The sequence below is a fragment of the Rhinoderma darwinii genome, chromosome 1 (genome assembly GCF_050947455.1).
Source record: "Rhinoderma darwinii isolate aRhiDar2 chromosome 1, aRhiDar2.hap1, whole genome shotgun sequence".
NCBI classification, from domain to species: Eukaryota; Metazoa; Chordata; class Amphibia; order Anura; family Rhinodermatidae; genus Rhinoderma; species Rhinoderma darwinii.
The window spans coordinates 187,606,352-187,631,651 of NC_134687.1; positions in this window are offsets into that span (position 1 = coordinate 187,606,352).

Below are 25,300 nucleotides of genomic sequence, written 5' to 3' on the forward strand. Positions count from 1 at the left end.
GAGTGTAGCCCGGCCTCCTGGGATGATGATTCATCCCATGTGACTGCTGCAGCGAATCAAAGGCTGCAGCGGTCACATGGACTTCAGAGCCATCCCAGGAGGCCGGGCTATGCTCAGAAGAGAGGGACGCGTCACCATGACTACGGCCAGGAGTATTAGCTTTTTTTAAAATTTCTGCAGTCTTTCCGTAACAGACATGCTGCACGAAAAACTGCACGAAAATTTGGTGCAGTTTTTCAGGTGGAATTCCCTGCGGTTTCCAGGATGGATACTCTGTATAGTTTTACGCATTGCCCCTCTTTAAACAGTGACATACAGCCCCCCTGTAGGCAGAGCCATACAGCCCCACTGTAGACAGTGCTATACAGCCCCCCTTGTAGACAGTGCCATACAGCCCCCTGTAGATAGTGCCATTCAGCCCCTCCCCCATAGACAGTGCCATATGTCCCAACTGAACACAGTGCCATACGGCCCCCCTGTAGACAGTGACATACAGCCCTCCTGTAGACAGTGCAATACAGCCCCCTTGTAGACAGTGATATACAGCCTCACCTGTAGACAGTGCTATACAGCCCCACTGTAAACAGTGCTATACAGCCCCCCTGTAGACAGTGCTACACAGCCCCGTAGACAGTGTTATATAGCCCCCCTGTACACAGTGCTTTATAGCCCCCCCGTAGACAGCACTATACAGACCCCCCCTATAGACAGTGGCATATAGCCCCTCCTTGTAGACAGAACCATATACCGCCCCCCAATCCCCCAAAAAATATACTCACCTGGGCCCCATTCCCATGACGAACGGAGCTGTTCCACAATGCAGACAGGATCTTTGCGTAGGCCGGCGTCTGATAAGATGCAGGCCAAATGTGGCCTGTAGCCTATGGCAGAGCAGAGAGATAACTCCTAAGGACGCAGATACTATTGAATGTGGCTTCACTACCGCTGCTGCAGCAATAGCGGCTGCTAGCAGCGCCACCGGGCATGGGGGGTCCATGTTGGCGTCCGGCACAGGCCCCCTAATGCCGTGGGCCCCGTAGCAGCCGCTATGGCTCCTACAGCGGTAGTTACGCCACTGCCAACAAGGCTCTCTTCCCCAAATGATGATACTAGTATTATAAAGGATGAGTGATAGTTCAGGACCCTGTTACAGATTTTGCATTGAGACCAAGGAGCTTCAAGTTACGCCTCTGCTTTAGTTCTCAACTTCCGGTGGAAGCGCAGGCGCTCTAAGTAAATGGAGCTACGCTTTATTAGTCCTTAATGACCAACTGGGCGTTTTTTTGCCTTTTACCAAGTGTGCTTTGTAAAGAGAATATTTATATATTTTTGTGATCTGTACAACTACGTTGCTAGCTCCATGTTACTGATGACATTCTGTACCAGTTGTTATGGAACTTATACTTATATAATATATGTTTGTGAATTCTATAGTGCCTGAGGAAGGTCATGGTATTGACTGAAACGTCGCACTGCACTGTCATTGGCTATAAATATAATACATTTTTTATCTGCAAAAGAATTTCCACTTTGGTGTGCATAGTGCTTTTTCTCCGAGAACTGTATGACTCTGACCACTCAGCGTCATACACTTCTCTTCATTCCAGCCCAGCTTGTTTCACTGCACAGCGTGATCTTGCGAGATCACACTGTGACAGGATTTCCTCCCACGGGCCCTTCACCGGAGCGATGGAAGAGTCAACAGACATCGCCTCCAGCAGTGCCAGAACGTTTATCCGAATCTGCAGCGGCTGGAGGCGACGTCTGTTCAGCCTTCCATGGCTCCAATGAAGAACCTGTGGGAGGAAGTCCCGTCACAGAGTGATCTTGCGAGATCACGCTGTGCAGTGAAACAAGCTGGGCATGAATGAAGAGAAGTGTATGACGCTGATTGGTCAGCGTCATACACTTCTCTTTACAACACACACCTGGTAAAAAGTAAAAAAATGCCCAGTTGGTCATTAAGAACTAATTAGGGTAAATCTAAAATTGTTCATAACTTGCTCAAAAATTATCGTTTTTCAAAATAAAGACCACTGTTGTTATCTACATTACTACACATATCAGATTAGGTAGGAGATAGGGCACTCTTTAATTAACTAACTCACCGGACAGCTAAACATCTTCCCTCGTGTATGAAAACCAATGCAGGCAAGAACTGATGGTGTTGCTCATAGCAACCAATCAGATATAAGCTTTTATTTTTTTCAAAGCAGGTCTGAAAATAAAAGCAGTGATGTGATTGGTTGTTGTGGGCAACAACATCATTTCTTGTCTGCACTATTTTTCCCGTTCTGTTTTATATCAGGTTTTACATCATATGACAAAGCAAAGGCCCGCATCATTCGGACGTACATGTACAGGTCGAGTAACACATAAATGTAGACAAAAATTTGTAAACAAAATATGCCAATATAATTGTAGTTCATAAGATACATTATTCATTTAATAGTCCACATTATTAATACATTATTATTTAAAATGTCCATTACACAGAAATAAAGAAGTATATAATACCTCCAAAAAAAGAGCAGCTAAGTCTGATATTTGTGACTTTACATCCATTTACAACATATCAAGTGGATACATAAGAGCATTGAAATTAAAATCCTTTTAACACTTCCACATTTGAGCCTTGACTGTTGACCACTGACGGTGTGTGAATATCTTACAAATATCAGAGGTTATTGAGTCCTTGAAACTCTGCAATATTATTTCTCTGTGCTGTTATATAGAGAACATTTCTCCCAAAAATAATAAAAGCTGGCAGAGATTTAGTCTGGCATGAAGTATTAACATTCAATTCTTCTGTTTGTTCTGCTTTAACTGATGCTCTATTTCCAAAGGTGGCTTATGGCTCATGCACAAGGCTGTATTAGGGCTGTAATACGACTGTTACAGAGGTTTCCCCGGGCCCCTATTGTACCCTATTGTATGTCTCTGATATCATACTGAGATGGTCCATGCCATGGTCCATTAAACTCTGTACATACGGAGGAATTCTCCTCATTGCTCCATACAGACCCAACAGAGCCTGTATGGCAGCACGCTGAGGCAGTTTTGCTCAGTTGTAGTAGCCATATGATCCATGTGCACATAGCTCGGCCCTAAGGCTCTGTTCACATGTTTCAGTTTTGTCAAAGTTTATTGCGATTTTGCTCAGTGATGCAGAATTTGAGCTTTCACAAACTTGTCTCGCAACTTTTCCAAACTCATCAACGTCAAACCTGCCTATCCAGTGAAACATCCCCCACTCCATATCACTGCATATCTAGGCAGATTTGCCTAGTTTTGGAAAGTCTAGAACTCTAGAAAGTCTTAAACAGAGTGACAACCCATGTAATGAAAGCTATACTGATTGTCATCTAGTTTATTGGGAAACAAATATGTCTCAGAATCTAACTGAATAGTAAAAGACAAAGAGGGCAGACAAAGGACTTACATTTCTGAGTGATTTTCAGCTTTTTTTTTCTTTTCTTTTTTTAATGTGGAAATTCTTTTTAAAAGAGAGAATTCATCTATTTTATCCCTGATTTTTCTATGTAGATTACTCAATCTTACTATATTTGGTGAAAATTAACCTTTATGTTGCTGATGTGTCATAATGATCTACTGTATAAGTAGTGGTCCCAGAGTCAAGTGTGAGTGTGTGTTTGTGTGTGTGTGTGTGTGGGGGGGGGGGGGCGTTAAACCTAAGGGAAACTTAATAAAGGTTTATAGTAAAGTTGATAAAGAATGGCTAATGATGAGGAGGCAAGGTTATAGCCATGATGAGAACAGCCAGTCATGAGATAACTCTGCTTAGATCTTCCACTAGACGGACTGTCATACATGAAAAACTGTGCAGGCAAGAATTGGAGGCATCACTCATAGACAACAATGTGACCAAAATGTAACAATATAGTGTACCGTATAGATATACCATGTGTATCTATTTGAATTTACAAAATAAACCTGCTTTTAAAGTGATTGTCATTTTTCTTTAACATAAATTAAAAGGGGACGTCTAGTTTGTTTTAAGTTCAATTCACACAATGTCTGTGGTAACACTGTCAGCATATAAACCAGGAAAATCTCCTACCGTATGAAAAATGAGATCCTTTTGGAATGGATTTGGGAACCTTCAGCCCCAGTTGTATTAGGCTATGTTCACACAGAGTATTTTGGGGGAGGAATATCTGCCTCAAAATTCCGTTTGGAACTTTGAGGCAGATATTCCTCTCCCTGCACGCCGATTTTCGCGGCAATTATCGCGCCGTTTTTCGCCCGCGGCCATTGAGCGCCGCGGGCATAAAACAGCGAGATATACGCTTTCTCCTGCCTCCCATTGAAGTCAATGGGAGGTCCGAGGCGGAAGCGCCCGAAGATAGGGCATGTCGCTTCTTTTTCCCGCGAGGCAGTTTTACTGCTCGCGGGAAAAAGACGCCGACGCCTCCCATTGAAATCAATGGGAGGCGTTCTCGGGCCGTTTCTGCCGAGTTTTGCGACGTGGTTTCCGCGTCAAAAAACTCGACAAAATACCCCGTGTGAACATAGCCTTATAAGGCCCTGTTCACACAGAGTATTTTGCCGAGTTTTTTGGCACGGTAACCGCTCCGCAAAACTTGTCAAAAACCGGCCGAAAATGCCTCCCATTGATTTCAATGGGAGGCGGAGGCGGTTTTCTCCCGCGAGCGGTAAAACCGCCTCACGGCAGAAAGAAGGGACATGCCCTATCTTCGCGCAGTTACGCCTCTGACCTCCCATTGACATCAATGGGAGGCAGAGAAAGCGTATTTCGCTGAGTTTTTTGCCCATAGCACTCAATGGGTACGACCGAAAAACGCAGCGAAAATAGCGGCAAACGGCGTGCAGGAAGGTCAAAATCTGCCTCAAAATCCCAAACGGAATTTTGAGGCAGAATTTTCACCCTGCAAAAAACTCACGCAGATGACTGAGCTTTTTAATCCAACTACAGGTAGGTCCGGAAGTATTTGGACAGTGACACAAGTTTCATCATTTTAGCTGTTTACCAAAATATATTGAATACAGTTATATAATCAACATGGGCTTAAAGTGCAGACTCTCAGCTTTAATTTGAGGGTATTCACATTCTAATTTGAGGAAGGGTTTAGGAATTACAGCTCTTTAACCCCTTCCCGACATTTGACGTATCCATATGCGACCGCAGCATTTAAATCATTAGAAAGAGGGGGGCGACCCCCTCTAACAGCTCATCGCGCCCCCCGCAATGCAATCGCAGGGGCGATGGTTGCTATGGCTGCCTGGGGGCCTAATAAAGCACTCCAGGTCCGTCATCTTTGTGCACCTATTAAGCCTTGCCTCCGGCAGGGCTTAATAGTTGACTGTCAGAATCACGATATACTGCAATACATTAGTATTGCAGTATATCGTGCAAGCAATCTGATTATCGCTGGTTGAAGTCCCCTAGGGGGACTAATAAAAAAAGTAAAAATGAGTTAAATAAAAAAAAAATTTGTGTCAAAAAAATGTAAAAATAAATAATAGTTCAAAAAACCCCCCTTTTGCCATTTCCCCCCTAGAGCATAGTAAAAAAATTAATAAATAAACATAATTGGTATCGCCGCGTCCGTAAAAGTCTGAACTATTACAATTTATCATTATTTAACCCGCAAGGTGAACGCCGTAAAAAAAAAAATTGTAAATCTCTATTTTTTGGTCACCTAATCTCCCACAAAAAATGTAATAAAAAGTGATAAAAACGTTGCATGTACACCAAAATGGTATTATTAAAAACTACAGCTTATCCCACAAAAAATAAGCCCTCATACCACTTAATCGACGAAAAAATAATAAAGTTATGGCTCTCGGAATTTGGCGACACAAAATAAATGTTCTTTTTTACACTTAAAATATAGAAAAAACTATATATATTTGGTATCGCCAAAATCATATTGACCCACAGAATAAAGTTAACATGTTGTTTTAATTGCACAGTGAATTCCGTAAAAACGGCGTGCAAAAAACCATGAAGGAATCACAGTTTTTTTCATTTTCTACCCCACAAATATTTTTTTTCCCATTTCCTAGTACATTATATGGCAAAATCAATGGTGCTACGAAAAACTACAACTCGTCCCTCAAAAATCAAGCCCTCATAGGACTATATCGATGGAAAAATAAAAACGTTATGGCTTTTGGAAGGTGAGGAGGAAAAAACTAAAATGAAAATGGGCTGCCGTGGGAAGGGGTTAATATGTAGCTGCCTCTTTTTCAAGGGACCAAAGGTAATTGGACAATTATCTCAAAAGCTATTTAATGGGCTGCATGGGCTATTCCCTCATTAATCCATCATCAATTAAGCAGGTAAAAGGTCTGGAGTTGATTCCAGGTGTGGCATTTGCATTTGGAAGCTGTTGCTGTGAACCCACAACATAAGGGCAAAGGAGCTCAATGCAAGTGAAACAGACCATCGTTAGGCTGAAAAAAATTAAGAAATCCATCAGAGAGATAGCACAAATGTTAGGAGTGGCCAAATCAACAGTTTGGTACATTCTTGAAAAAAAAAACAGCGCACTGGTGATCTCGTGAACTCCAAAAGGCCTGGATGTCCATGGAAGACAACAGTGGTGGATGATCGCAGAATCCTTTCCATGGTGAAGAAAAACACCTTCACAACATCTACCCAAGTGAAGAACACTCTCCTGGAAGTAGGTGTATCAGAATCTAAGTCTACCATACAGATAAAACTTCATCAGAGCAAATACAGATGTTTTCTACAAGGTGCAAACCATTAATTAGTCTCAAAAATAGAAAGGCCAGATTAGACTTTGCCAAACAACATTTAAAGAAGCCAGCCCAGTTCTGGAACAGCATTCTTTGGACAGATGAAACGAAGATCAACCTGTACCAGAATGATGGGAGGACGATAGTACGGAGACGGCTTGGAACGGCTCATGATCCAAAGCACACCACATCCTCTGTAAAACATGCTGGAGGCAGTGTGATGGCATGGGCATGCATGGCTGCCAAAGGCACTGGGTCACTAGTGTTTATTGATGATGTGACTGAAGACAGAAGCAGATGGATGAATTCTGAAGTGTTCAGGGATATACTTTCTGCTCAGATTCAACCAAGTGCAGCAAGGTTGATTGGACGTCGCTTCACAGTACAGATGGACAATGACCCAAAACATACCGCCAAAGCAACACAGGAGTTTTTTTAAGGCAAAGAAGTGAAATATTCTGCCTTGGCAACCACCAGATCTCAACCCGATCGAGCATGCATTTCACTTGCTTAAGACAAAACTTAAGGCAGAAAGACCCACAAACAAGCAACAACTGAAGACAGCTGAAGTAAAGGCCTGGCAAAGCACCATAAAGGAGGAAACCCAGCGTGTGGTGATGTCCATGTGTTCCAGATTTCAGGCAGTCATTGCCTTCAAAGTATTCTTTACAAACTATTAAAAAAAAACAACATTTTATTTATGGTAATGTTAATTTGTCCAATTACATTTGAGCCCCTGAAATGAGGAGGCTGTATAGAAAAATTATTGCAATTCCTAAACGTTTCACAGGATATTTTTGTTCAACCCCTTGAATTAAACCTGAAAGCCTACACTTCAATTAGATCTCAGTTGTTTCATTTCAAATCTAATGTGGTGGCATGCAGAGCCCAAATCATGGAGATTGTGTCACTGTCCAAATAATTCTGGACCTAACTGTATATGCCAGAAGAAAAAGTATACCATGCAGTACACATTTTTTTTTTTTTAGTAAACTAACATTCTAATATACTTACCTATGCAAAGATCTTCTAATAGCGAGTTGTATTACGTGACTCCGCAACCATCGGAACTTAGCACCTCCGATGACGTGCCAACTGGTCTTCTATCTTCTTTACTTCTGGAAGAACTCCTCTTCTTGTCTTCTTCACGAACAGCACGTCATAAGTAACGTTCCAGTAGTGGTCAGTTCCTGTCATCGATGCAGTAAACTAGCGCATGCGCGGTTCAATTAATCTGTACTTGAATTACCCATAGGCATCAATGTTTAGTGACTGGATAAACCCTTTAATTAGAACCTGTGTGGCAATGTGAAGCAGCACACGATGCCACATTCTAAAGAGATTCAAATACAGATGCGAACCAAAGTCATTGAAATCTACCAATCCGGAAAGGGTTATAAAGCCATTGCTAAGGCTCTGGATCTCCAGCAAAACATAGCGAGAGCCATTATCCACAGAAAACTTGAAATACTGGTAATTCTTACTAGGAGTATAGCTGCAAAAAGGTGGCAGTGTACCCAAAATTGCAATATAAGGCTTTTTTATCCTGCAGCACAAGTGCAGGACTGTACAGTTCCATCTTTAATCAAAGGGTACCCGTAGCAATTGTCCAGACCAGATAGCTGCAGCTAATGGCCCTTGGCTTTGGCTCTGAGTTGGGTACCAATCAAGGGATCCCTGCTATAACCTCAGCATCCCATAATATTTTTCCGCAGTAGATGTGCTAATTTGTTTTTCTTCACACACTTGGGGAAAAACTCATTACTGTAATCATTCCTTTGTGTTCTGAATGCGGCATATAATATTTTCATGCATGAACAGTTATACAATGCAGTTTGATGTAACATACAGAAAAGGCATGAATTCAACAATTAATAAAAAAGATAATTGAATTGAAAAGACATGAACATTGCATGAAAATGCATTTCAAGCCCTTTTCGATGCACTCTATCTTAGTAACCGAAAAAACAAGAGGAATATAAATAGAAAAACAGTGTTTGTGGCAAGTCAGTGAAAGGTGCACCGAAAGTTTTCTTGTTAAAAAGTCTTTTTACATCTTATTCAACTTTTTCTTACATTTTCTTATTCAAATCTTTTTATTGTTTTTTTAAGTGGAATTCGACTTAAAACATAAAATTGCTCTTATATTAGTAAATCAGAAGTTCGAACTACATAGTTTTGTGTTATTATGTTTATTATACTTACAGAGATATTGTTCTTTTTTCTTTTACGGTGGTGGCAGTTTTTTTCAAAATGATGGCAGGCGGGGCATGTGCCCCGGGCGCAACTGGGATAGAAGGGGGGGGCGCCGCTGGTACAGCTGCCGCTACTATAGAGATCAGCTGTTTTGATGTGGCTGCCCCATCCTCTCAACGCCCGGCCCGTTACATTTATGTGCCGGATGGCATGGGCCCTCTCATGCCCGGTGGCATCGCTAGCATTGGGGCGGCCCTGGTGCTAGTGGCTGCAACATTCAATTGTATTTGCGTCCTCAGGACGCAGATAAAATTTAAAAATATGGTGGAGCAGCTCCCTGCTCTGCCATTACTAGGCTACAGGCCACGTTATCAGCAAAAAAAGGTATGATCCAGCATTTCTTGAAGAAATCTCAGGACTTTATTGTATAAACATTAAAAATTCACCCAGCACATAAGGACCAGTACGCTTGCGCGTTTCAAATGCCCTATGCGAGGGTCCCGCCTCAGCTTGGAGCATGGAATGGGGGTAGGTAAGTTAAAAAACATAGTATTTGTTTCTACAAGGGGGGGGTTGTGTGGCACCATCTACAGGGGGGCTGTGTGGCACCATCTACAGGGGGCTGTGTGGCATCATCTAAAGGGGGCTGTGTGACACCATCTACAAGGGGGCTTGTGTGGTACCATCTACAAGAGGGGGCTATGTGGCACGATCTGCAAGGGGGCAGTGTGGCACCATCTGCAAGGGGGCTGTGTGGCACTTTTTTTCCTAAAGAGGGGGCTGTTTGGCATTATTTACAAGAGGGGGCTGTGTGGCGTTATCTACAAGGGGGCTGTGTGGCACTATTTGCAAGAGAGGGGCTATATGGCACTTTCTACAATGGGGCTGTGTGGCGCTATCTGCAAGAGGGAGGCTATATGGCACTATCTACAAAAGGGGGCTGTGTGGCACTATCTACAAGAGGGGGGTGTGTGGCGTTATATAGAAGAGGGGCTGGGTGTGGCATTATCTACAAGAAGGGAGATGTGTGGTGTTATCTACAAGAGGGGGGCTATGTGTGGCCTCTTTAATTTATTTTCTTTGAATTTATTGTTATGAGAACCTAGCTACGCCTCTGGAGTGCAGTGACATCAAAAAAGGCAAATCAGAAGTGACCAACAATATGGCTTACTTCCTGTTTTCACTTTTGCAAAAATTTTAATATCTATGAAAGTATCATATTCAGTTTTAGATGGCCATAAAACAAACGCATTTTAGCGTCCATATTTCAGGTGAAAAATCCAGACCTTGCATAGGGTTCAATAGTGATCTAAGTTTAGTTCAGTAGAACTGCAGGGGTTTCCTGGTATGTAGTGGCCGTAATGTGGCTGTCTGAAACTGGCTATAGAAAAAACTGTTCTATCTGTGAAAATGTTGCAGTAGTATTTGCATTCTAACTCATAACTAAAGGCACATGGGCCCCGATGCAAAAGTTCTTCTTGGGCCTCCCCAAATTCTCTTCATGGCCGACAGCCCGCAGCTTTCAGCTGCAGCTGCATCGTTGGGTCTCCTAAGTGACCCAACGATGCAGCACTATCAGCCAGGGGCGTTAATAAGGTATTAAAATGTCAGGGGCAATGGCCCCAATACATATTTTTTTTACCCCTGAAAAAGTATATTATATATATATATATATATATATATATATATATATATATATATATATATACATACAGGGTGGGCCATTTATATGGATACACCTAAATAAAATGGGAGTGGTTGGTGATATTAACTTCCTGTTTGTGGCACATTAGTATATGGGAGGGGGGAAACTTTTCAAGCTGGGTGTTGACCATGGCGGCCATTTTGAAGTCGGCCATTTTGTATCCAACTTTAGTTTTTTCAATGGGAAGAGGTCATGTGACACATCAAACTTATCGAGAATTTCACAAGAAAAACAATGGTGTGCTTGGTTTTAACGTTACTTTATTCTTTCATGAGTTATTTACAAGTTTCTGACCACTTATAAAATGTGTTCAAAGTGCTGCCCATTGTGTTGGATTGTCAATACAACCCTCTTCTCCCACTCTTCACACACTGATAGCAACACCGCAGAAGAAATGCTAGCACAGGCTTCCAGTATCCGTAGTTTCAGTTGCTGCACATCTGGTATCTTCACAGCATAGACAATTGCCTTCAGATGACCCCAAAGATAAAAGTCTAAGGGGGTCAGATCGGGAGGCATTTCTTCTGCGGTGTTGCTATCAGTGTGTGAAGAGTGGGAGAAGAGGGTTGCATTGACAATCCAACACAATGGGCAGCACTTTGAACACATTTTATAAGTGGTCAGAAACTTGTAAATAACTCATGAAAGAATAAAGTAACGTTAAAACCAAGCACACCATTGTTTTTCTTGTGAAATTCTCGATAAATTTGATGTGTCACATGACCCTCTTCCCATTGAAAAAACTAAAGTTGGATACAAAATGGCCAACTTCAAAATGGCCGCCATGGTCAACACCCAGCTTGAAAAGTTTCCCCCCTCCCATATACTAATGTGCCACAAACAGGAAGTTAATATCACCAACCATTCCCATTTTATTTAGGTGTATCCATATAAATGGCCCACCCTGTATGTATATATATATATATATATATATATATATGTAAGACAACATATCCATAGTATTACAACTCCTATAACAATGCTACTAAGTAGGATTACATAAAGCAGGTCAGTAGACTGTATTACATATGATAGCATTAGACACATAGCTCAGAAGACTGTATCACACATAATAGTTTTACATACAGGGCCCAGCAGACAGTATTACACATGATAAGCTTAGCTACTGGGCCCAGCGGACAGTATCACGCATAATAGGCTTAGCTACAGGGCCCAGCAGACAGTATCACACATATTGGGCTTTGCTACAGGGCCCAGCGAACTTGGTTTGTATGATGGTAAGCTTAGATACAGGCAGGGCCATATTTAGAGTTGATGCTGCCATAGGCACTTTTAATGGTGATGCCCCCTATAACTCTCGAATTTACGGAAACAGCGTGGCTCGCTGACGTTGCTGCTCCATCGCTGGACCCAGGAAAGGTAAGTATCATAATTGCTTTGCTTTTTTATGTGTTATTATTTTTTTGTGTTTGTGTTTTTTTACAAGTTTGGTTGTTGGACTATTTCGGATTCGAGGACTACATCGATGACGGCGAGTTTTTTATTCTCAATAAAATGGTTAACGAGAGTTGTTTTTTATTTCAATATAATATTTTTTCTATGTCTCTGTATTTTTTTAAACGTTATTACTACTGCCTTAGTAATGGCCGCTGGCTGATTGGCAGCATCCATTACTAAGTTGAGGCTTAGTGTCAGGAGGTTAGCAGTGTTGGCTGGTATGAGAAATGAATGAGGGGGGCCCCACATAATTTTTTTCAATTATTATTATTTTTTAAAAACAATGTGGGGTGCCCCCCATTTTTCATAACCAGACAGATACAACATAGAAGCAGCAGGCTAGCATTACCAGGGTGGGAAGGGCCATGGTTTTCAGCCTTACCCAGCCTAATAATACCAGCGTGCGGCAGCCCCACTTCCCGACTATCACTGCAGATGGTTGGGTACTGGATTGTACCCGGCTCTTCCCGGTACCCCTGGTGGCGGTGGTTAGCGGATTAAGTAATGGGGGGTTAGTGTTAGCCTCTTCATCGGCTAACACTAAGCTCCGCCTCAGTAATGGACGCTGTCAATCAGCCAGTTGGCAGTAGTACTAAGGCAGTAGTAATGAAATTAAAAAAACAGACACATGAAAAAAAATATTTTATTTAAATAACAAAACAACCCACACAACCCTCGTTAACCATTTTTATTGAGAATAAATAACCCGCCGTGATCGAAATAGTCATCGAATCCGAGGTAGTCCAACAACCGAATCCGTAAAAAAAACCACAAATAAAACCCCAATAGTAACCCATAAAAAAGCAAAACAATTATTATACTTACCTTTCCTGGGTCTGTCACAGTAAACTAAGCAGTGACCATTTTAAACAGTTGGCTAGTTTACTTCAAGTGGTCCCAGGTTACCTCAGTTCATAGGCCTACTGCGCTGCGCTGCGCTGCGCTGCGACCCTATAGCTACACCACTGATTCTATACAGGTAGCTTGCCCGAAAAGTTTTACAGGTTCGTTCTAGATGAGTTGGCGTGATAAAGAATGTCATGTGAATGGTAGAGTTTTTTTTACAATAATACACTTTATTATCAGTAAGTGCTGCTGCAGTCTATGGGGCCATGTGCATATATGTAAAAGTAGCCCTTAAGCTTACATGTCTTGACAAAATGTTTTATTCATATGTGTTCAATTCCGTTTCCACTCACACTCCAAGAACACATGTGCCCATGGCAGGTAAATTACTGTAGATTTTAACCTTCAGCAGGACTTGGACAGATGTGACTGAATACATTTTCTGCACTGTTTAATTTGTCCCTGTTATGTAAAGAGAAGTGAATATTTATAAATGCAGTTTGTTGTATGCTGTACACTGTTATTTTGTATTTACCTGCTATTTTTTCTTACTCATTTCTTCCATTTTAGTTAAAAAAAAAATTTTTTTAGTGTACCTCAACTATATACAGATGTCGCCAAGTGACTGATAACTTGCTGCAGCGTGATATCACATAACAAAAGCGATTGAAAACTCATTGAAAAAGTAAAGTTACAGTTTCTTGCCACTGTGTATTTAATGTAAAGATGGCTACATCTGTATGTCCTCAAAGGACCTTCTTGCTGCCACTAATCAGTTCTGCCCTATAGCTGAGTTGACATGATTAAAAATCGGGGTGGTGCAAAATGCATAGTGATTCTTTTTTAATCATTCTCATTCTAAAGTACTCCCCTTTGCCCTTCTCTCCAATCAATGGGAAACTTTAGGTGTATCATTCCAAGAAAATGGCATTTAAGAACAGAGCACCTGTCACATGTATTACTCATTTTGATATAGCCATTCTAACAAGGAATATAATTTGGCTGTAAGTACAGAATGCATAATAACCTATTTAAAACCCTTACTTAGTGTCACATTTTTTTTAAATGCAAGCATTATGCAAGCCCTATTATGGTGATCATAAAAAAGTAGGTCTCGAGAACAACCAAGGCTAAAAGCATTACATATACAATTCCTACTGTTTAGCTCCTAATCTCTCATACAGTGCACTTGGAAAGTCTTCAGACCCATTCACTTTAGCCTTGTGCTAAAATAATAAAAAAAAAAAAAAAAGTTTTCTCCACCATTCTGCACTCATCACCCAATAATGACAAAGTGAAAAAATAATTGTAGAAATTTTTGCAAATTTAATAAAAATGAAAAATTCTAATTTTGCATGGACATAAGTATTTAGACCGTTTGCTATGACACATGACGTTTAGTTCTGGGGTTTCCCATTTCTCTAGATCACCTTTGAAATGTTTCTGCAACTTTATTGGTGTCCACCTGTGGTAAATTCAACTGATTGGACATGATTTGGAAAAACACACCCTTGTCTATATAAGGTCTCACAGGTGACAATGCATATCAGAGCAAAAACCAAGCGATGAGGACGAAAGAAATGCCTGTTGAGCTCAGAGATAGGATTGTGTGGGGGCACAGATCTGTAGAAGGTTACAAAAAAAATTCTGCTGCATCATCATATGGGCGGTTCGGAACCGCACATCATTTAAAAAAAAATTATTGCAGCACCCTAGCGCCATTATTGGCCGCACTCTGCTGCTGAAGGGGAGGAGGGGCAGGGAGAGCAATAGCAGGGGCAGGCTGGGACAGAAGAGGGTCGCTGCTGATGGGGAGGGCAGGGCCGCACCGTCCAGCCTGCTGCCTCTCTGAGGTGGCGGCGGCGCAACTGAAACCAGCCGCCACCACCCCCTCCTGCACTAATTGTACCTGCGTCTGTAGAACGCAGATACAATTACATGCATAAGCGCTGAATGGCCCGGCACGTTCCATGCCCAACCATTCAGCGCCTTACAATGACGCTGATTGGCATGTCAGAATAACTTGCCCCGAGAATCAGCGCCTTTCAACAACGATTCCGTTGTTGAAAGGCGCTAATTGGTGGGGAAAGTCATTCCACCCTGCCAATCACCGACTTTCAACGGCGCTAGCGGCGCGATGACGTAATCGCGCCGCTTCCGTTGTTGAAGGGTGCTGATTGACAGGAGAAGTAATTCTGCCATGCCAATCAGCGCCTTTTAACGACGCAAGTGGCGCGATGACTTCATGGTGCCACTTGCATTGTTCAGCCCTAGCAGACCTGCTCAGAAGAGAGCAGGCCTGCATTGACACAGGACAGAGTGGGGACGGGTTCAAGGTGAGTATGTAAAGTTTGTTTTTTTCACTTAAAAGTGTGAGTGGCATTATCTACGGGGGGGCTATATGTAGGGGGAAAAAATGACAAAAGTATTTCTAAATTTAGAAAAATACAAATCTTTATTGTCCCGTTTCGGGAAATACCCCCCTCCCTCAATACATACAGTAGTTAAAAAACATATAATTAAAACAGCCTCGGACAAAAAACTCCACCATGATTAATAAAGTTTTTAGTCAAATGAAAATAACATTAATATAGTAAAATGTTTACACCAGAGACCAGGTATCTAGAATATGGTCTCTCAGGTCACACCATAGGATTATTTCATAACAAATGTAACACAATTGCAATATATATCAATATCTGGAGGATTTACCTATGGTGGACATGATGGCAGATGACAGTCTCAGATCCAATGAAATACCCCAACGCGCGTTTCGCCAGGTAAATACTATGTTATTAAATGTTTATTAATTATTTCGAAAAAAATTATCGGAAGCTGTCATCTGTCATACTATCCAGAGGAAAAGAGCATCTCAGTCTACAGATTATGCGGTTTATATCGCATGACATATTATGGTTCAAATATAAAGTCACTATGTCCTTGCAAAAACTTATCCATACAGACAGTAGCATATAATTCAATAAGATGTCCATTTATTGTTTATTCCCGTAGATAAACCAGCTCCAAAAATATCTTTAAAGGACCAGTGTCACGAAAAAAACATTTTTTAGACCAATTTGCTTTTAGTGTTTTATTAAACATTATTTTATTTCTTTGTGTGTTTGTGTTTTACTTTTTTTTATTTTTTCACTTTTTCTTGTCCATGGGGGCTGCCATTTTTTTTTCCATCTCTGTATGTGTCGATTAACGACACATACAGACATGGAATACGGCACATACAGTCCCATAGTGAATGCGAACGGGGCCCGTTCCATCCACTATGCTGTACGCCGTCTGTGTGGGAACGGCGCATGCATCGCTCCCACACAGTCCAAATAGAACTGTGCGATGTCCGGCGCCATTTTCTTATGGACCGGAAGTCGCGGCCGGACAGTAAGATTACTACTTCCGGTCGCGGCTTCCGGACTTGTGCACTTGGAGCGGAGGTAGCAGACGGAGCGGACGGACCGGAGGGAGCGGCGGCGGCAGGAGCAGGTAAGTTAGGTCTGTGTATGTACGTGTTTTACTGCGTGTTTACTACTGTATGTTAACCTACTACACTGTGTGTTAGCTCAAAAAATGGCGACACACAGTGTAGGAGGTTTGACCGTTCAATCCCCTAGTTTCTCCCGGCACTAGCTAGGATAAAGGAGGGGGGATTCTGAGAGCTCACTAGAGCGAGTGAGTTTTCTCAAATTTTGCAGCATAAAGCAATGTGGTTGCTTTACCACATGCAATGCTGCAATTTTGGGAATTGCTCCATCTAGTGACCAGCGCTGGGAAATATTATAAATTAGAATCAAATTTATAATATTTCCTGACTCGTGAAAAAATTAAAAAAATTAGAACAATGTTTAATCACCTAAGCACCAACTGTTCAACTAAAAAAAAAAAAAAAAAATTTCTAGCGACACATTCCCTTTAAGGACCAGCCCATATGCACATGCATTTATGCAATGCAATAAACCCCTCATATATATTATATAAATACATGAGAAAATTATTATATGAAAAGATTATTATTAATACTAATACGAAATAAAAAATAAAAAAAAAAAAAAAAAATATATATATATATATATTGTGTTGTGCAGTGCAGTGTACTAATATCTCCATATCCTGAATGGATCAAAAACCTGTCCCTAGCAGGCGCATGGCTCACTCCTGAAAACCACAACGTATAAAATACCTCACAGAATGCCGGCAGAACCACCCCCAAAAGTCCAGGGAGATGTCCCGGATCCACACAGGCAATCAAAGTGTAGAATGTATGCATAGGCATATCGACACGGACACTTATAATGTATGTTATGTCCGATATGTCAACGCATACATATTAAAAAAGTGACAATTATATATAAAAAAGTGCAAAATAAATAGAAAATGTATCTTTGAAAATTATATATATTTAAAGTGAAAGTGAACAAGTGATAACGTTTTTAGAGGAAAAATTCTACAATACAGTATACCTATTTCTTCATATGTCACTCCATGTTAATGTGAGTTGTCAATGTAAATCCTCACCCAAATTGAGTGAGAAATCCCTTAAAGAGTTTGATGGTGAGTTGGAGGAGTATTTTAAAAAAATGGGAAAATGAGGTACAAGAAGGAAAAGCAAAGAAATTCAAAAGAGATCTGTCCGATTATCAGGCCAATACTGTGTATAGATGGCAGCGATTGGGAAGAAAACATTCCTTATCCCGATCATCTTCAGTATCATCTACCAGTAGCACTTATGGTGATCGTTTTTTAGACAAACGTACACCCATACAGAATCGGGAATAATCAGATCGTCCTCAAATGCAAACCCGAAATCATCAAAAAAGAAGGAATTATGGAGGAGTCAGGGAGACCCAGGAAAAGATGAAGAAACGCTAGAGGTAATTCATCTGACTAAAAAAACTTTTTCTGAGTCTCAGATTTCTGTTTTGAGATGAGGATTAACTTTTTCCCCCTCTGGCAATTTTGAATTTTTTGAAGCCGTAAATTTGCATTTGTTTGCTCGCAGGTTGATGCTAAAACGCTATTTTTTAATCCAGAACCATTTCTACCAGGTAATGATGAGGAAAGAGAGACCCTTAAAGCACTGGAGGAGTCATGGAAGGAGAATTTCGAAGGAGATGAAGTGACGACCAACTTTCCTCCTTGTGCCCGTAAGAAGTCCACGACTTTTCCATCTCTCTCCCTTTTTCCGCAGGTTGATATTTTTGTCAGGCTAGTCACTGCAGATTTAAGGATGATATCCAATAAATTTGGTGATAATTTGAAACCATGTGAAAGGCTGGCATTGAGGGAATTAAAACAAATGAAAGATGTTGTATTTAAACCTGCGGACAAAGGGGGTAACATAGTGGCATGGCCGAGTGGGATGTACAAACAGAAGACTAGGAGACAATTGAGTGATATTGACACCAATAGGGTGTTAGACCAAAACCCTGTGAGGGTGTTTAATTCTAAATTGGATACCATTTTGAATTTAGCGGTAGATAGGGGTATCATTACACGGGAGGTATATGAAGGATTAATTGTAAAAGAACCCAAAGTCCCTACGCTATACTTCTTGCCCAAAGTACACAAAAATCTGCTATGTCCTCCAGGTAGACCGATTATCTCGGGGATTCGGGGGATTTGTGAAATGACCTGTAGATTTATTGATTTTTACCTGAAACCCCATGTAGAAACTCTTCCATCATATATCCGTGATTCAACTGATATTCTCGTTTCACTTGAAGGTATAAGATTGGAGCAGGACATGTACCTTGTTACGAGTGATGTTGAATCTCTGTATACCTCCATAAAACATGATGATGGTCTTCGAGCCAGTAGATTTTTTTCTTCAAAGGAGTAATATTGCAATTGAATTGGTCGATCTTATTTTGGAATTATTGAAATTTGTACTCAGACATAACTTTTAATCGAGGAACAGCGATGGTGGTAACATGAGCCCCATCATATGCAAATGTATTTATGGGCTTTTGGGAGAGATGTATGATCTCCAATGAAAGTAATCCTTTTGAAATGTCTGTAGTATCGTGGAGGCGTTTCATAGATGACGTGTTGTTTATTTGGCAGGGTACTAAGGATAATCTCAATCGCTTTCTGGATTATTTGAATACTAACGAAATTGGCATCAAACTTGTGAGCAAATACAGTAGAACTGAAACTGATTTTTTGGATATAAAAATCTTAATTTAAACAGACCGTAAGCTCAGTACTGATATTTTCCAAATATCCACCTCTGTAAACTCATATTTAATGGCTGACTCCTCCCACCCTAGACACATCATTATAGCTATCCCACGAGGGCAATTTCTTCGAGCAAGAAGAATTTGTTCTTCTGATGAGGGTTTTGAACATGGGTCAAAAGATTTGATGAAAAGATTCCTTAATGGAGGTTATGAGAAAACTCATGTGATCCAGGAATACAAACATGCAAAGACTAAGAATAGGACTGATCTTATGAAACCGAAAAGGAAACAAGAATCTGATGGAGATGTGGTAAGATTTATATCAGGATATAACAAACAGTGGAATGCTATGCGAAATATATTCAATAAACATTGGTCTATATTAAAAACCGATAAACGTCTGTCCAAGATACTTACCCCTGTTCCTAATCTCCATGACATGCTTGTTCGAAGCCATTATGTTCCTCCTTTATCTGATAAATATATTTTTGGATCTAAAGGGCCTAAATGGGGTAATGTATCCTGTGGGAAATGTGGAGCCTGTCAGGTAATGGAGAGGACTGATTCCTTCTCCAGTTCAGATTGTACTAAGATATACAAAATTGTACATTTCATTAACTGTAACACCAAGAATGTGATTTATCATGCACAATGCCCTTGTAACAAAATCTATATTGGGATGACGTCAAGAGAGCTAAAGGTGCGTGTGATGGAACACATTCGAGATATTAAGGGCATTCAAAATAGACAAACCAAATCCGATGAGCCTGAATTTGGTGATAGGAGCAAACACCTGGCTAGACATTTTAAGGAGTATCACGGTAGTAACTGGAGGTTACTTAGAGTGAGAGGTATTGACCGTATATATATGGGCAACCGTGGGGGTGATTTTGTAAAGAATCTTCTGCGCAGGGAAATGAAATGGATTGTAACTCTGGACACTTTGTTCCCAAAGGGTTTAAATGAATCACAGAGTTTTGCATCTTTTTTATAGATATGTGTATTTTGTGTCTATGGCGAATGTCATTTTTTATTATTAATTTGCTAGTTCCGCGGCATTTAATTTTTATATTTATATGTATGAATATGTATTATTATAATTTTATTTTTAATTTTTAATTTTATTTATTTATTTTTTTAGTATTAATTCACTTGTTTTAGTATTATATAATTTTTGCACGGTGTGGTTAATAATAGTTTTTTTTTTTTTTTCCTTTTTTCTTTTTTTCAAATATTTTAATATTTTTGTGTTAAATATGTTTCACAATTTTGAATATATGCACAAATGTGTCATTTGTACTCGTATTAGTATTAATAATAATCTTTTCATATAATAATTTTCTCATGTATTTATATAATATATATGAGGGGTTTATTGCATTGCATAAATGCATGTGCATATGGGCTGGTCCTTAAAGATATTTTTGGAGCTGGTTTATCTGCGGGAATAAACAATAAATGGACATCTTATTGAATTATATGCTACTGTCTGTATGGATAATTTTTTGCAAGGACATAGTGACTTTATATTTGATCCATAATATGTCATGCGATATAAACCGCATAATCTGTAGACTGAGATGCTCTTTTCCTCTGGATAATATGACAGATGACAGCTTCCGATAGTTTTTTTCGAAATAATTAATAAACATTTAATAACATAGTATTTACCTGGGTTGTGACGAGTGCGCATCTCGGTCATGTGATCCTCCGACGTCAGACCGGAAGTTGTCAAACCAATACTCATAGTGAGTCTAGACACGCAAACGCGATGTGACGCAGAAAGTCTGACGTGTGGAGATGGGCGTGACGGGATATGCGCCATTGGACATCACGGCTTCAGGTATAGTATTTAAAGGTGCATAGGGACTAGCATAATCAACTCCTGACGAAGGTATTGAAACGTGCGATGGGGTGTTTCCTCGGATCTGAGACTGTCATCTGCCATCATGTTCACCATAGGTAAATCATCCAGATGTTGATATCTATTGCCATTGTGTTACTTTTGTTATGAAATAATCCTATGGTGTAACCTGAGAGACCATATTCTAGATTCCTGGTCTCTGGTGTAAACATTTTACTATATTATTGTTATTTTCATTTGACTAAAAACTTTATTAATCTCGGTGGAGTTTTTTGTCCGATGCTGTTCTAATTATATGTTTTTTAACTACTGTATGTAATTGAGGGAGGGGGGTATTTCCCGAAACGGGACAATAAAGATTTGTATTTTTCTAAAGTTAGAATTACTTTTGTGTCATTTTTTGTTTAGACATGTTCTGGTCTTTCTTGATATATTTATGTCTTGACTATTTATTGTAGCTTGGAATACATTTTGGTGGGGCTATATGCAGGGCACTATATACAGGGGGCGCTATATGTAGAGCACTGTCTATATATGTAGAGATCTAGCTACAAGGGGGCTATATGTGGGGCACTATCTACAGGGGGCTATATGTGGGGCACTATCTACAGAGGGCTGTATGTGGGACACTATCTACAGGGGGCTATATGTGGGGCTCTATCTACAGGGGGATCTATGGGGCAGTATATGAGGGCCAGATGAAACTGTACAACAATATCGGATTTCAAAACTTCAGCAAGAGGTCTGAAAAATAGATTTGAACGGAGAGGCTATCCCAGTGGTGTACTTAAAACAGCTAACCAACATGCCCTTGGGGCAAATAGAGAATCCCTCCTCAATCCCAAAATTCACCCAGACAAGGATGAAATTATCAGAGTCATAGGGACCTATGACTCTGCTCATCAGGATGTCAGGAGAATACTTACTTCCTACTGGGATATCCTAAAAGCAGATCCAGATGTGGGTAGTCTTGTTGTTGAGAGGCCCCAGATCACTTTTAATAGAGGTCGAAACATAAAAGATAGACTAGTACACAGTTATCTTGACATGGGTAAAACTACAACCTGGCTATCATCAAACCTGAAGGGAACTTTTCGTTGTGGCCAATGCAAAGCTTGTAGCTCTATTTGGAACACCAAAACCTTTACGAGCAAAAGCACAGGAGAAACATGTGATACAAGAACCTTTATAAACTGTTTGACTAAGGGGGTGGTATACCTATTAACCTGTATATGTGGGACACAATATTTTGGAAAGAGCAAGAGGGAATTTAGGCAAAGGGTGAGGGATCATATCTGTGACATTGCTAGGAGAGAAGACACATCAGTATCTCGACACGTGTGGGAACATCATTCAGGAGATCATACTGTCCTTAAATCTCAGGGGATGGAACACGTGCGACCATCCGCAAGAGGAGGGGACTGGAATTGGAGGATTCTGCAGAAGGAGGCCCAGTTGATCTTCAGGATGCAAACCATCAAACCACTGGGGCTCAATGAACAGATATCCTTCCTCCCATTTATCTAATTTCGACATCAATCTATACCCACAAAATCATATAGGTATTATTGTTCCCCCTTTCGTAGCATGTTTCATTTATCATTTATCATTTATCATCTACCTACCCTGCCTATCATTTAGGTTTACTTCAGCGTTATTTTCAGGTTTAGGAGCATGTATAAGATGAGTGGCCTCATTCTGTATTGCTGATTTATCGATTCGAGGCAGCTTCACACCGCACATATTTGTATTGATACGTATTTAATTGTTCAAGTTTAGGTGCTGTGTGTTTGAACCCTACTTAGTCCATCATGCTGCTCTTGCACACTGAATGGCTCCTTTGCTTTATGCATCACTTTCTACTTTAATTGTCCAGCGGTATATGATGTAGCCGCCTGTAGATCCCCTAGTGACTACCTGATGCTTGATGCATCCATTTCATTGGACGCAACGTTACTAAGGGGGCCACTCCAGCTGGTGGGCGTCAGTGTGATGTTTAACACACCGGTTGGTCGAGGTTCTGATCACGCGTATCATGTAGGCGGGGCTAAGCCTTATAAGGCTCTTGAGTTTCCCCAGCGCGCACTAGACCAGCCATCAGTGTGTAGTGCACGCCGGATAATACAAAAAATAAACAGCATAATATGTGCTGACCGGCAGTGAGAATATACTCATAGCAATTTATAACCCTGAGGACGCTCCCCTGTATCACAGGGGCGCAGAAATGCGTAGGGAAAGAAAATTTGCACCTCTTTGGCAAATAGACCAATGTTATAAGGGGAAAGAAAATTTGCACCGCTTTGGCAAACAGACCAATGTTATAAGTGTTAAGGTTTTTGGAGTGTCATAGCGATACATGCTGTTACTAGTGTATCTGAGACATCCTAAAAAATACCTTTTATTCGTGTATCGCTCTGGCAAACAGACCAGTAGTTTGGTTTACTACTCCTGTGCAGTGTTGCATCGGCATATGAGCTCAGTGAACTTTGAATTATCATATGTTAGACACTCCACAAAGGACCTATGATCTGTGCTGCCAATGCCTGTACTCAGATTCTTCTCTTTTAAATACCATTAATAAAATTATTTTTAAACATTTAGACAGGCATTAAAATATTTATCAATACATTTAAACGTATACCCAATACACTATTTTTGGAATTTACTATATAAAGAAAGGAAATTGATTTTCACTGATATATGTAAACTGTGCTACCTATGCATTTTACCTACTTCCTTTTTTTCTTTGTCAATCTGTAATTTAGACAAAATATTTTATTTATTTTTTTCTATATATTTTTTTCAAATATTTTAAACAGAAGAATCATAAGACAAGATGCTTTCATTAGGAAGCATTGTCTCTCATATTAGTTATATTATAAAAACTTTTGGCAATACCATGTTATGCCAACTTACCCTTGATGGAAGAAGAAATTAAGAACTGATAAGCTACTGCTTAAAAAGTGTATTTCCAATGTAAGTGTCAAGAAAAGTACATTGAAATATACAGTTTACACAGAAATGATGTTAGGATTTGCTTACACAATAAGCTGTTTAAAAGGCTCGGACTCGCTACCATAGAGTGACGGAACAAAGCAGATTATCTCTTATTGATTTTCTTGAGAAACCTGATCATACTGTACATTACACAAGACATACTGTATACATTATCCTATACATATGATATACTTGATTTACGCAGCAGTTATCATGGGCTGTATCTTGAATTTAGACAGTAATAGGTCAGAACAGAGCAATACAGCGGGGAAAAATAATTTGTGCCAAACCATGATTTGTTGTTATTAAGCAGGTGTTTTCTGGGCACTCTAAGGCCCTGTTCACACTGAGTTTTTTTGCAGGCAGAAAATTCTGCCTCAAAATTCCATTATGAATTTTTATCTGCCTGCACGCCGTTTGCCGCGTTTTTCACGTTGTTTTTCGCCCGCGGCCATTGAGCGCCGTGGGCAAACACATAGCGAAATACGCTTTCTCTGCCTCCCATTGATGTCAATGGGAGATCAGAGACGTAAACACACGAATATAGGGCATCTCGCTTCTTTTTGCGAGACGGTTTTTCCGCTCGTGGGAAAAAAACGCCTCCGCCTCCCATTGAAATCAATAGAAGGCATTTTCGGACGTTTTTTGGCGCGTTTTCCGACGCATTTTCCGTATCAAAAAACGTGTAAAAAAACTCTGTGTGAACTGACCCCAATACTCCAGGAAGTGTGGTACCCAATAAGCTTCACATTCTCTTCTGTCTAATACATAAATTTGATATCTTTTGTGGTAACTATAAATACAGTATATATACTATATTTATTTCAATTTACTAGAAAACATATACTTGACCTGGTTAAGTAGAGTCGTGTGTTGATGTCCCACTTACCTAATTACTAACTACTTAATTCCGAGAAAAACACCACAGGAAACGAGGTTGGATCTTAATGGCCACAGCAGCTGTTTATTTATTTAAATAACCTGAAAATTGTAAGTTTATCCAAAACATTTATATAAAACATAGGGAATTCTTCACAAAAGAATTCCATCCAAAAATTCACCTGACCCTACCTGCGTCAGTATATCAATAAACATAAATATTAAATAAAATACGTAAGTAAACATGAGAAATATACACTAAGGCCTCATGCACACGAACGTATTTTTTCCCTCCCGTAAATACTGGCGTAAATACGGGTCCGGTGTATTGCACCAGTATTTACGGACCCGTGCCCGTAAATACGGGTCCGGTGTCACCAGTATTCCACCCGTATTTACGGGCACGTTTTCGCTGCAAAA